General features: G+C 40.7%; 2 protein-coding genes across 5 annotated transcripts in view; one reads left to right on the top strand and one right to left on the bottom strand.

The window, feature by feature from the left end:
- Positions 1-12,703, top strand: part of RGS10 (regulator of G protein signaling 10) — a 738,227-nt gene that overhangs the window by 460,145 nt on the left and 265,379 nt on the right. The window lies entirely within an intron of this gene.
- INPP5F (inositol polyphosphate-5-phosphatase F) overlaps positions 1-12,703 on the bottom strand; it is a 102,292-nt gene that overhangs the window by 53,116 nt on the left and 36,473 nt on the right. Inside the window, exon 1 of one of the 3 annotated variants that reach the window (XM_050803931.1) lies at positions 4,209-4,332. The exons of the other annotated variants lie outside the window; for them this stretch is intronic. The gene's annotated coding sequence lies outside the window, so the exon portion shown is untranslated. Of the gene's footprint in view, positions 1-4,208; positions 4,333-12,703 lie in introns of those variants that run through there. 3 annotated transcript variants of the gene reach the window in all.

The raw sequence follows: 12,703 nt of genomic DNA, 5'->3' as shown, positions 1-12,703 counted from the left end.
CCAGCACTTTGGGAGGCCAAGGCAGGAAGATTGCTTCAGCCCAGGAGACCAGCCTGGGCAACATGGGGAAACTCTGTCTCTACAAAAAAAAAATTAAAAATTAGCCAGGCATGATGGAGCAACCCTGTAGTTCCAGCTACTCAGGAGGCTGTGAGTGGAAGGATCACCTGAACCAGGGAGGTCAAGGCTGCAGTAAGCCATGATCGCATCACTGCAGTCCAGCCTGGGCAACAAGAATGAGAGACACAGAAAGAAAGGGAAAGGAAAGAGAGACGAGAGATGAGAGACGAGAGAGAGAGAGAGAGAGAGAGAGAGAGAGAGAGAAAGACAGAGAGAGAGAAAGAAAGAAAGAGAGAAAGAAAGAGAGAAAGAGAGAAAAGAAAGAAAGAAAGAAAGAAAGAAAGAAAGAAAGAAAGAAAGAAAGAAAGAAAGAAAGAAAGAAAGAAAGAAAATTATATTTGACAATCCAGTTTCTTCCAGAAATAAATGGCAAAAAAAATGTTAGATTCTAGCATAATCAAATATATAAAATTTTTCTTTGACTGATTTTTCCCCCTAAGGAAACCTAAAGAGAATGTGAGTGAAGAAAAATTCCAACCACTTATCATGCCATTTTCCAAAGAAGAGAGAAATTAAAGTAGATAACTTAGATTATAACGTGTAGATATCTATTTCCTTACAAATTTTACTTCGTTTAGTTTTTTTTTATTTTTGATCTATATGTAAGACTGAAACAGTGAGGAAAAAAACTAACATCGAGCTTTACTATGTGCTGTATATTTTTCATTTGCTAAACCTCAGCCTCGTGGAAAAAGCATGAACTCTAGATGTAATATAAAAGGTTAAAAACTAACTATACATATTGTAAAGAAATGGAATATTATATATTTAGCAAAGTTTTTCAGACCTTGGGAAATCAATAATATATTAATAGATGGGAGTCCACTGATGTGGCCACATATAAATATATACATACACAAAAGCATTAATATAGGCCACTTTCATATGTAATAGAAAAAAGGTGTCAGAACATTAGCAACAGGAGCAATAAGGTTTCTGGGACTAATTCCAATTAAGAAATGTCTAGGTTGGAAGTGGTACTCCCAGCACTTTGGGAGGCCAAGGCAGAGGGATGGCTTGGGCCCAGGGGTTCAAGACCGGCCTGGACAAAATAGCCAGACCCAGTCTCGAAAGAAAAGAAAAGAAAAGAAAAGAAAAGAAAAGAAAAAAAAAAAAAAAAGAAAAGAAAAGAGAGAAAAGCAAAACGAACGAACGAACTAAAGAAAGGTCTAATATCTATATGAAAAGCACCACAGAACTTTCATTTAGAGCATACAGAAAATAAATACATGAAAGCACCATGCGCCTAGATGCACAGGTTCAGTATTTCAAGCTTGTTGGTATCTCTCAAATTAATATAGAAATTTAATGCAATTTCAATCAAAATTCTAATGGGACTTCTGGGAATTTTTTTTTTGGAGACGGAGTCTCACTCTGTCGTCCAGGCTAGAGTGCACTGGTGCGATCTCGGCTCACTGCAACTTCCGCCTCCCGAGTTCAAGCAATTCTCCTGCCTCAGCCTTCCGAGCAGCTGGGACTACAGGCGCCCACCACCATGCCCAGCTAATTTTTGTATTTTTAGTAGAGATGGGGCTTCATCATGTAGCCAGGATGGTCTCGATCTCTTGACCTTGTGATCCACCCACCTTGGCCTCCCAAAGTGCTGGGATTACAGGCGTGAGCCACTGAGCCCAGATGGGAAATTTAAATCTATTTTAAATTTCACTTGAAACACTACATGTGTAAAAATATCTAGTAAAAATTTAGAAAAGAAATTGAGACTATTTGTCTTCCCAGGCAGAATTACGGTAACGCCAGGCGTGGTGGCTCACACCTGTAATTCCAGCTACTTCGGAGGGTTAAATGATCTCTACTTTTTATACTTAGAATTAAAACAAGACAAATGTAAAGGTACAGCATCACTACTGTTTGGTAATCCTATTATCCATCAGGCATCATTTTACAATAAAATTTTTAAATGCACCAAAGTAGGCTATGTATTTATTTGTCATCCACCAGGAAAAGAAATTTGGTTCAATTAAAGTGCCATTTTGAGATTCGGATATACACAGTATAACAAGGAATAAAAAAAAAAAAAAATAGAATCTGGCAAGGCCTGACAGCATAAAGATTTTTTTTCCAACTTTTTAAACATATTACAATTTTGTTACAAGGTTACTAAATTGTAACCTTGCCTCTTCCAGGAAAAAAAGAGACTAGGAAACCTGACTTCCCCAGCAAGATAACAAAAACTGATTAGGAAGTGATTATCTTGAAAAGCATGACCAGGAGGGCAAGCTAAAACAATACTCCTGGAAAACATTCAATTGCTTGACTTAGAAAGTGACTCACTCAAAAGGAGATGAGCAATTGTAGGATAAAGATTTTCATACCACTTTACAAAAAAAATTTTTTCTCCTGCATTATGGTTCTCTGGAGAAACAGAACCAAGAGGATATATAAATAAGAGGAGATTTATTATTGGAATTGCTCACATGACTATAGAAGCCGAAAAGTCCCAACAATCTGCCATCCGCAAGCTGGAGAACCAGAAAAGCCTGTGGTGTTATTCAGTCCAAGTCCAGGGGAGTCAACGGTCAAAGTCGCAGTCCAAGTCTGAAGGGCCGAGAACTGGGAGGCTGAGAGTTTAAGTCCCAATCTGAGTCCGAAAGCTTGAGATCCAGGAGCTCTGATGTCCAAGAGCAGGAGAAGATGGATGCCCAGGCTCAAACACAGTGAATCCATACTTCCTTTTTGGTTCTGTTCCGGCCCTCAACAGATGGGATGATGCTCACCTCCACTGGTGAGGATGGGTCTTCTTTACTCAGTCCACCAACTCAAACCCAAGTCTCTTCTGGAAACACCCTCACACACATGACCAGAAATCATTTTGTACCAGCTTTCTGGGCATCCCTTCCCAGTGAAGTTGACACAAAAAATTAAACATCATTGCCAGATCCAGTGGTGTGTGCCTGTAGTCCCAGCTACTCAGGAGGCTGAGGCAGGAGCATCACTGGAGCCTGGTAGCATAGTGAGACACTGCCTCAAAAAGTAAATAAATATAAATAAAAATTTTTAAATTAACCGACTCCCTACTCATGACCTTACCTCTAAGGGGTACTGCAACTACATATTTCTAGACATGGCTAACCATCCTACTGACATACAGAAAAGATACACATTTAATCCACCAATGCATGTCCAGCATTTTTATTTTTATTAACATTATATAGGGAATATATGAATATATCCCATTTTTTGAAAGTTCAAACACTACATATAAATCTGAAGTTCTCTTTGACCACTATTCCCCACTCCATGGAAATGCTTTAAACCTAATCCAAACCCTGCTTTCTTAGTTCTCTCACATAAGGAAAACAGGAGAAATGGAAAGTAACCAGTTACTTTGGCACTAGTCCTTTTAATTTTACTTGAGAACTTAAAATGACTTATGTTCACAGCATACAACCATAATTTATTTTGTAGGCTCTATTTTCACTGCTCTTTTAAACACTTTGCAATTTATCTCTATAAACATTCATGTGAGGAACAAAGGCAAAAAGGAAGAGAAGGTGCATTTACTAATGAGTCTCAGGTGTTTACTTCCTTTAGTATGCTCTAACACTGCACACTACATTCCTGAGGCCAAGATTACCTTTCCTAGGTCCACTGGAACAGTCACAGAGAGGCTGGGAAATGGTCAGAGAGCACCCATCAGCCTGAACACTCACATGGTTGTGCAATTATGACTTGAGGAGCTAGCACAGGAGAATTCATAATTTTTTTATTTTCTTTCTCTCCCTTTTAAGAGACAGGATTCTCATTATATTGGCCAGGCTGGAGAGCAGTGGTTATTCACAGGCTTGACCCCACTACTGATCACAGCATGGGAATTCTGACCTGCTCCGTTTCTGATCTGAGCCAGTTCACTCCTCCTTAGGCAACCCGGTCGTCTCCCCTCCCAAGAGGCTGCCGTGTTTGATGCCAAACTTAGTGCAGACACCCAATCAGCATAGCTCACCCCAGCCCAGAACTCCTGGGCCCAAGTGATCCTCCCACCTTAGCCCTCTGGTAGCTAGGACTATAGGTGTGTGCTACCACACTTGACAAGAATTTATAATTATATTGACCCATCAACAAATACTAACCCAAAGACAGAGGTGCATACTATATACTCCAAAGTCTTTTGTAGCATAATATTCAAATACAAGGATTTCTTGAAGAGCTTCTGCAGATTATGCTCAAAGCGTCACAGAAGAGTCTGTATTCGCACTGGATACATCAGAGGATGGAGACATGTTGGTAAAGAAGGAAAAAAATAATCTGAAAAGGGGAAAAGTCTGATCACCTTTCCTTTCTTCTCTGTCCCATTGCCAACAGGAATACTCACGTTCCTCTGTCATTTCAAATTGACAGTCTAAACTAAAAAACGTAAGCCAAATTACTCACTGCTTTATATATATATATATATATATATATATATATATAGAGAGAGAGAGAGAGAGAGAGAGAGAGAGAGAGAGCTGGTTTTAAGGTTATGCTTAGGTGCATACAAATTTCAAACTGTTCTACCCTTCGGGTGACTTGAAAATTTTGTTATTTTTGAAATGATTCTCTCTCTCTACTTCTTGCCTTAAATTCTACTTTGATATTAGCACAGTGACACCAGTTTTTGTTAGGCTAATGTTCGCAGTTTCTATGCTTTTACTTTCTGTATTCATATATCCAAGGCATTTGTCTTGAAAGCAAGCATGTAGATGGATTTTACTGTTTTTCTAGTATAAATATCTTTGGTTTTTAATAGAAGCATTAAGTCTACTCATTTGTTATGTAATGACTGTCATATTTAGGAATCAAACTATCATCTTACTATTTGTCCCATTTGTTCCATACATACCTTTTCTTGCCTTCTTTTAGATTAAGTTTTTAAATCATTATGATTCTGCTTTTCCCCTTTATGAGCTTTTTACAATATTATTCTGTTAGTGGTTACACTGTAGGGGATAACACGAACCCTAATTTACAAAAGCCTAATGTAAATTCGTACTTTTTCCAGCTGCTGGACAGTGAAAGGACTTAGATACCAACTCCTTTTAACTCCCCACTGTTACTATTATTGTTGTGTATTTTAATTCTACATTTAAAGTTAAGCCCCATATATGATGACAAATTCACTTAAATTTACTATTTCCCCTTTCCATTGATCTTCATTTCTTCCTACCCCTCCATGCTCCCATCTGGAATCATTTTCCTTTTGCCTGAACATCTCTCTATTTTTGTTTTTGGGGGTGGGGGGTGGGACAGAGTCTCGCTCTGTTGCCCAGGCTGGAGTACAGTGGCACAATCTTGGCTCACTGCAACCTCTGCTTCCCAGATCCAAGCGATTCTCCTGCCTCAGTCTCCCGAGTAGCTGGGATTGCAGGCGCCCACCACCATGCCTGGCTAATTTTCATATTTTCAGTACAGACAGGGTATTACCATGTTGGACCAGGCTGGTCTTGAACTCCGGACCTCAGGTGATCCGCCCGCCTTGGCCTCCCAAACTCCTGGGATTACAGGTATGAGCCACTGCGCCCAGTCCTCTCTAGTATTTCTTTTAATGCAGAGAAGCCTGGTGACAAATTCTCCCAGTTTTTGTTTGTCTCAAAATGTCTTTATTTTTCTTAATTTCTGAAGGTATAAAATTCTGGACAGGCCCTTTGACGACATCATTCCATTATCTTCTGGCTTCCATTGTTTCTATCAATGCTTATGCCTTTGAATTTAATGTGTATTTTTTTCTTTGGCTGCTTTTAGGATATCCTCTTTGTCTTTACATTTCATCAGTTTTACTATGAAGTAACTGAGTGTGGTTTTATGTTTTTCCCCTTGGATTCAAAGTACTTCTTGAATCTGTGGCTTGTATTTATAGTTGGTTTTAGAAAATTCTTGGCCATTATCTCATCAAATACTACTGCTGTCAGAAACAGAACCTCTGACTAGTTTTCTTGATCTCATTTTTAAAGTGTAGGAAATATCTGTAAATGACCCTGTGATGGTTAATTTTGTGGGTCAACTTGACTGGGAAGGGACGCCCAGATTGCTGGTAAAACATTATTTCTGGGTTTGCGTGTGAGGGTATTTCCGGAAGAGATTTGCGTTTGAATTGGTAAACTGAATAAAGACTGCCCTCACCAATACAGATGGGCATCATCTGATCCACTTAGTGCCAGAATAGAACAAAAAGGCAGAGGATGGGCTACCTTGCTCTCTGAGCTGGGACATCATCTTCTCCTGCCTGCAGACATCAGTGCTCCTGGTCGTCAGGCCCTTGGATTCCAACTGAGACTTACATCATTGACTCCCCTGGTTCTCAGTTATTTGGGTTTGGACTAGAACTATACCACCAGATTTCCTGGTTCTCCAGATTGCAGGTGGCAGCCTCCATAATCACATGAGCCAATCCCTTATAATAATTATCCCTAAATAACAAATCTCTGTATATAATAATCTCTGTATAGATGTTAAATCTCTCTATACACACACACACACACACACACACACACACACACACACAGTTTACCCCTGAACAATGCAGGAGTTAGGGATGCTGACTCCCCATGCACATACAACTTTCGGCCAGGCGTGGTGGCTCACACCCATAATCCCAGCACTTTGGGAGGCCAAGACAGGTGGATCACCTGAGCTCAGGAGTTTGAAACCAGACTGGGCAACATAGCAAAACCCCATCTCTACAAAAAACATACAAAAATTAGCCAGGTACCATGGCATGCACCTATAGTCCCAGCTACTCGAGAGACTGAAGCGTGAGAATTGCTGGAACCTAGGCAGTTGAGGCCGTAGTGAGCTGAGATCGCTCCATTTCACTTCAGCCTAGGCAACAGAGCAAGATCCTGTCTCAAAAACAAAAACAAAATCCACATACAGCTTTTGACACCCCAAAACTTAACTATGAAAAGTCTACTACTGATCAGAAGCCTAACATAAATAGTTGATTAACACATACTTTGTATGCTATATTATATACTGTATTCTTTTTTTTTTTTTTTTTGAGACGGAGTCTTGCTCTGTCACCCAGGCTGGAGTGCAGTGGCCGGATCTCAGCTCACTGCAAGCTCCGCCTCCCAGGTTTACGCCATTCTCCTGCCTCAGCCTCCCGAGTAGCTGGGACTACAGGCGCCCGCCACCGCGCCCGGCTAGTTTTTTTTTTTTGTATTTTTAGTAGAGACGGGGTTTCACCGTGTTAGCCAGGATGGTCTCGATCTCCTGACCTCGTGATCCGCCCGCCTCGGCCTCCCAAAGTGCTGGGATTACAGGCTTGAGCCACCGCGCCCGGCCCTATATACTGTATTCTTACAATAAAGTAAGCTAGGCTGGGCACGGTGGCTCACACTTGTAATCCCAGCACTTTGGGAAGCCCAGGCAAGTGGATCACCTGAGGTCAGGGGTTCGAGACCAGCCTGGCCAACATGGTGAAACCCCCATCTCTATGAAAAATACAAAAGATTAGCTGGGCATGGTGGCAGGCACCTGTAATCCCAGCTACTTGGGAGGCTGAGGCAGGAGAATCACCTGAACCCAGGAGGCAGAGGTTGCAGTGAGCTGAGATCGTGCCACTGTACTATAGCCTGGGCGACAAGAGGGAAACTCTGTCTCAAAAAAAAATGAACATATGAATAAAGTAAGCTAGAGAAAAGAAAATGCTATTTAAAAAACCACAAGGGGCCAGGTTTGGTGGTTCACACCTGTAATCACAACACTTTGCAAGGCCAAGACAGGCGGATCAGCTGAGGTCAGGAGTTCAAGACCAACCTGGCCAACAAGGTGAAACTCCATCTCTACAAAAAATTAGCCAGGCATGGTGGTGCATGCCTGCAATCCCAGCTACTTGGGAGGCTGAGGTAGGAGCATTGCTTGAACCTGGGAGGCGGAGGTTGCAGTGAGCTGAGGTCGCCCTATTGCATTCCAGCCTGGGCAACAAGAACGAAACTCGGTCTCAAAAAAAAAGAAAGAAAGAAAGAAAGAAAACCATAAAGAAGAGAAAATGTATTTACTACTCATTAAGTGGAAGTGGATCATTACAAAGATCTTCATCCTTATCTTCATGTTGAGTAGGCTGAGGAAGAGGAAGGAAGAGAAGGGGTTGGTCTTGAGGTCTCAGGCATTGCAGAGGCAAAAGAAAATACATTATACATGAACCCACAGAGTTTAAACTTGTGTCGTCCAAGGGTCAACTCTGTGTGTGTGCGCACATGAGTGTGTGCATGCATGTGCGCATATATACACTATTGGTTCTGGAAAGCCCTAATAAAGATTTTGGTACCAAACAGCAGGGGTGCTGCTATAACAAACATCTAAAGATGTGGAAGCAGCTTTGGAACTGGGTAATGGGTAGAGGCTGGAAGAGTTTGGAGGTGCATACTATTAGAAAAAGCCTACACTGCCCTGCATGAACCTTTAAAGGTGATGCTGGTGAGGACTCAGAAAGAAGAGAGATGAGCTGTAGAAAAAGCCTCAATCTTCTCAGAGAATTCCTAAGCAATCCTGAGCAGAATGTCAGTAGAAAACATGAACAGTAAAGAGCATTCTGATGAAGTCTCAGATTAAAATAAGGAATGTGTTACTGGACAATATGGAGATGATCCTTGTTATAAAGTGGCAAAGAACTTGGTTGAAGTGTGTGCATGTTCTAGTATTTTGTGGAAGGGAGGACTTAAGAGTGCAATTGGATATTTACCTGAAGCAATTTCTAAGCAAAATGTCAAAGGTGCAGTTTGCCTCCTCCTGCCTGATTATAGTAAAATGCGAAAAGAGAGCTATGACTTAAAGACAGAATTGCTAAGCAAAAATGAAGTAGAACTTAAAGATTTGAAAAGTTCTACCCAGACTACAGAAGTTTTAAAAAAGGCCTGCTCAGGGGAAAACACTACAGGTGTGCCCAAGTCCCTCTGATAAGGAGAGCAATATGGGTGTGAACCATGGACTTGATAAGCCACTTCAGCAGGAGAACAGCCAGTGTGAGATGAAAGGGAATGAACTGGGAAGGAATGAAGGATGGCTGTCGGTCTTCCTGGGTTTTACAGGCCAGAACCACAGAGCTTTTTGGCAGAGAATGTGCACTATTCTTCAAGACAAGGGCAGAACAAGTCCAAAGGTGATTAAGAGATCATCAGGGCTGCTTCCTTGGTTTCAAAAGGGGTAGGCGGGGACTGCCTTATTCAACAAGCAAGATGGTCTCTGCCAGACTACATGGGGATAGGAACAACCAGCAGAGCCCTAGGGGCACAACCCTTCCTGGGTAGAGCTGTGGAGGCAGGCCCTCCACCTCAGCAGGTCTGGAAGGTAGAACCTCTACCACAGTGGGCCTGGAGTGCAGAACAAGGACTCAGTGAAGATTATTCTCGAGCCTTAAGATCTCAAGGAGTTTGCCGTATAGTTTGGACTTACAAGGGCTCCATTGCCCCTTTCTTCTTTCCTATTTCTCTTTTGAAAATGGAAATATCTAGCCCAAGTATGTCCTACCATTGTATTTTCTAAGTACATAACTTGTTTGGTTTCACAGGTTTGCAGCTGAAGAGCAATTTGCCTCAGAATGAATCATACCCTGAGCGTCACCCACATCTGAGTTAGATGATATTTAAACGAGACTTTGGATTTTTTACTTTAAGAGTTGATGCTGGAATGAGTTAAGAGTTTGGGAATGTTGGGATTATAATGAATGTATTTTGTATATGAGAAGAGCATACATTTGGGGGGACAGGGCAGAATGTTATAAGCTAAATCTTTATGTCCCCCCAAATTCATACAGTCACCCCTCAGTATCTGCAGGAGATTGGTTCTAGAACCCCCTATAGATACCAAAATCCTCAAATGTTCAAGTCCCTTATGTAAAATGGCATAGTATCAATACTTCCATATATCTGCGCACATCCTCCTGTATACTTTAAATCATCTCTAGATTACTTATAATACCTAATACAATATAAATGCTGTTTAAATAGTTGTTATATTATTTTTATTGGTTTTTTTTTCCTGAATATTTTTGATCTGCAGATGTGGAACCTACAGATAGGGAGGACCGTGACTATGTTGAAATCCTAATCCCCCATGTTATGGTATTTGGAGGTGGGGCTTTTGGTAGATGATGAGGTTATTAGGGCTCCACCATCACAAATGGGATTAGTACCCTTATAAATGAGACCCAGGAGAGCTCCCTCACGCCTCCTGCCATGTGAGGACTCAGTGAGAAGAGGCCATCCATGAATAAAAGGCAGCCCCTCACCAGACATCAAATCTGCTGGGGCTTTGATTTTAGGCTGCCCAGCCTCCAGAGCCATCAGAAATACATTTCTGTTGTTTATAAGCCACCTAGTCCATGACATTCTGTTATAGCAGCCAGAACAGACAAAGAGACAAGTATTACACACAGTTGACCCTTGAATAACACAAGTTTGAACTGCAAGGGTCCACCTACATGGAGATTTTTTCCAATCAAATGCAGATTGAAGACAGCATTCGTGGAATGAGAAACCCACATAAACAGAGTCAACTTTTCATATATGGAAGTTCGACGGAGCCAACTTCGGGACTTGAGCATGCATGGATTTTGGTATATGTGGGTAGTCCTGGAACCAATCCCTCCCCCTCATACCAAGAGACAACTGAACTATAATATTAACATGCTAAGAGAAATAATTAGGAAAATATCTTGGTAGTTTATCCCAAGGCATATTATGCTCCAATTATGCTCCAATTTTATTTACAAATCTTTGGTAGGAATGTAAATTGAGTCCTAAGTGTACATAAAACCTACTTCATTGATACCTGCTACATAAGTTATTAACTGCCTATTTAGCACTTTCAAGTGAATAGAACGTGAGTCTATAAAGTAGGTTTTATGCACACTTATGCATGAATTTAAATTTCAACTAAAAATATGAATTCACAGTACGTTTAGTGAGTTTTTCTGTTTTATATTTAAAGCCATGTCTTAAAAAAAAAAAAAAAAAAAAAAAAACTACATTAAGAGAAATGTTTCATCCCCCCTAGTGGAAGTAGAGCACCATATATCCCTGGTTATATTTCAGGGAACAACATACATCAAGTAAATGGAACAAGTAATGCCACCACCACGCCAGTGCTGGCTTCTTCAACGTCAGGTACCTAATAGCTAAAAGTACATCACATTAGGCTTCTAATGCTCTCAGTGACTAAAGAGCTAACTATTAATTTGTTCATCTTCTAAACATAGCAGCTATTCCATGTTTCCTGACTGGTTGTTCTGTTCCTTACTAAAGTTTCCTAAGTCTAGGTTTATAGAAAACTGACAATGACTCACAGGGAGAGCATCTAGAGCAAGAGACATTTTTAATACGCTCTATTTCAAAAGTACCAAATGGTGCAATTAGATGTATATTCTGCTTAGCCTGTAAAGCTTAAGACTGTAGTTAAATCCCTAAATAAATCTTCCATAAAATGAAATAATCTTGAAATAATCTATTATACTCTATAAAAAATATAAACTCTTGTATCTATAAGAAATAGAAGTCTTAGAAAACTAGAAAAGCCTAACGTATTAAGTACTGTTAGGCAAAATGATCTTCTATATAAAAATGTATTTTCCAGATAACTACAGCTTATCCCCCTAAAATACTAAAATGTTTTCCTGTATGTTTATTGAAACCTTTAATACTTTCCTACCCATTAAACTCCAGCATACTAAAGACAATCAGGATTTTTACTCATGATGCGAGTTAATCATCATAAAGATAAATTAATGCTTTGAAAAGTGACATAAAAATGCTTCAAGGTTGGAGGTGATTGGTCCGTACACAAAGGGAATCAGGCCCACAGGTTGTAACAAACCTGCTATCCAAGTCAATTAAATAACCTTCATTTTTTGCTGTCAATTGTTGTTACCGGCCAAGCCTAAGTAAGCAAGAACTCAACATATTTGTCGAGAATCTCCTTTCTTAAACACAATTAGCCTTGACAATAATTTGAATGGAATTACTTTTAAATGTTCAGTAAGATAAAAAGTCCAAAAAGTAATACAAAGAAGGAAATAAATACAGAAAGCACCTGTATAGGTGGCCCACGCTGTCATTTTTACCTTAATAATCCTCCTTTTCTTATTTTTATTTATTTATTTTTTTTGAGACGGAGTCTCGCTCTATTGCCCAGGCTGGAGTGCAGTGGTGTAATCTTGGCTCACTGCAAGCTCCACCTCCTGGGTTCATGCCATTCTCCTGCCTCAGCCTCCCGAGTAACTGGGACTACAGGTGCCAGCCACCACGCCCAGCTAATTTTTTTTTTTTTTTTTTTTTTGTATTTTTAGTAGAGACAGGGTTTCACCGTGTTAGCCAGGATGGTCTTGATCTCCTGACCTCGTGATCTGCCTGCCTCAGCCTCCCAAAGAGAAGGGATTACAGGCATGAGCCACCACGCCCAGCCTCTTAGTTTTATTTTTTAAGAGACGGGGTCTCACTAGGTTGCCCAGGCTGGAGCGCATGGCTATTCGCAGGCATGATCATAGCACACAGCAGCCTCGAGCTCCTGGCCTCAAGCAGTCCTCTTACCCTCAGCCTCCCAAGTAGCTGGGACTACAGGCACACGCCACTGTACCCAGCTTTCCTTCCCTCTT

This window comes from Macaca thibetana, chromosome 9, assembly GCF_024542745.1.
Source record: "Macaca thibetana thibetana isolate TM-01 chromosome 9, ASM2454274v1, whole genome shotgun sequence".
Taxonomy (NCBI): domain Eukaryota; kingdom Metazoa; phylum Chordata; class Mammalia; order Primates; family Cercopithecidae; genus Macaca; species Macaca thibetana.
Note: the sequence above shows the minus strand (reverse complement) of the source record. Positions and strands in the feature narration are given on the sequence as shown.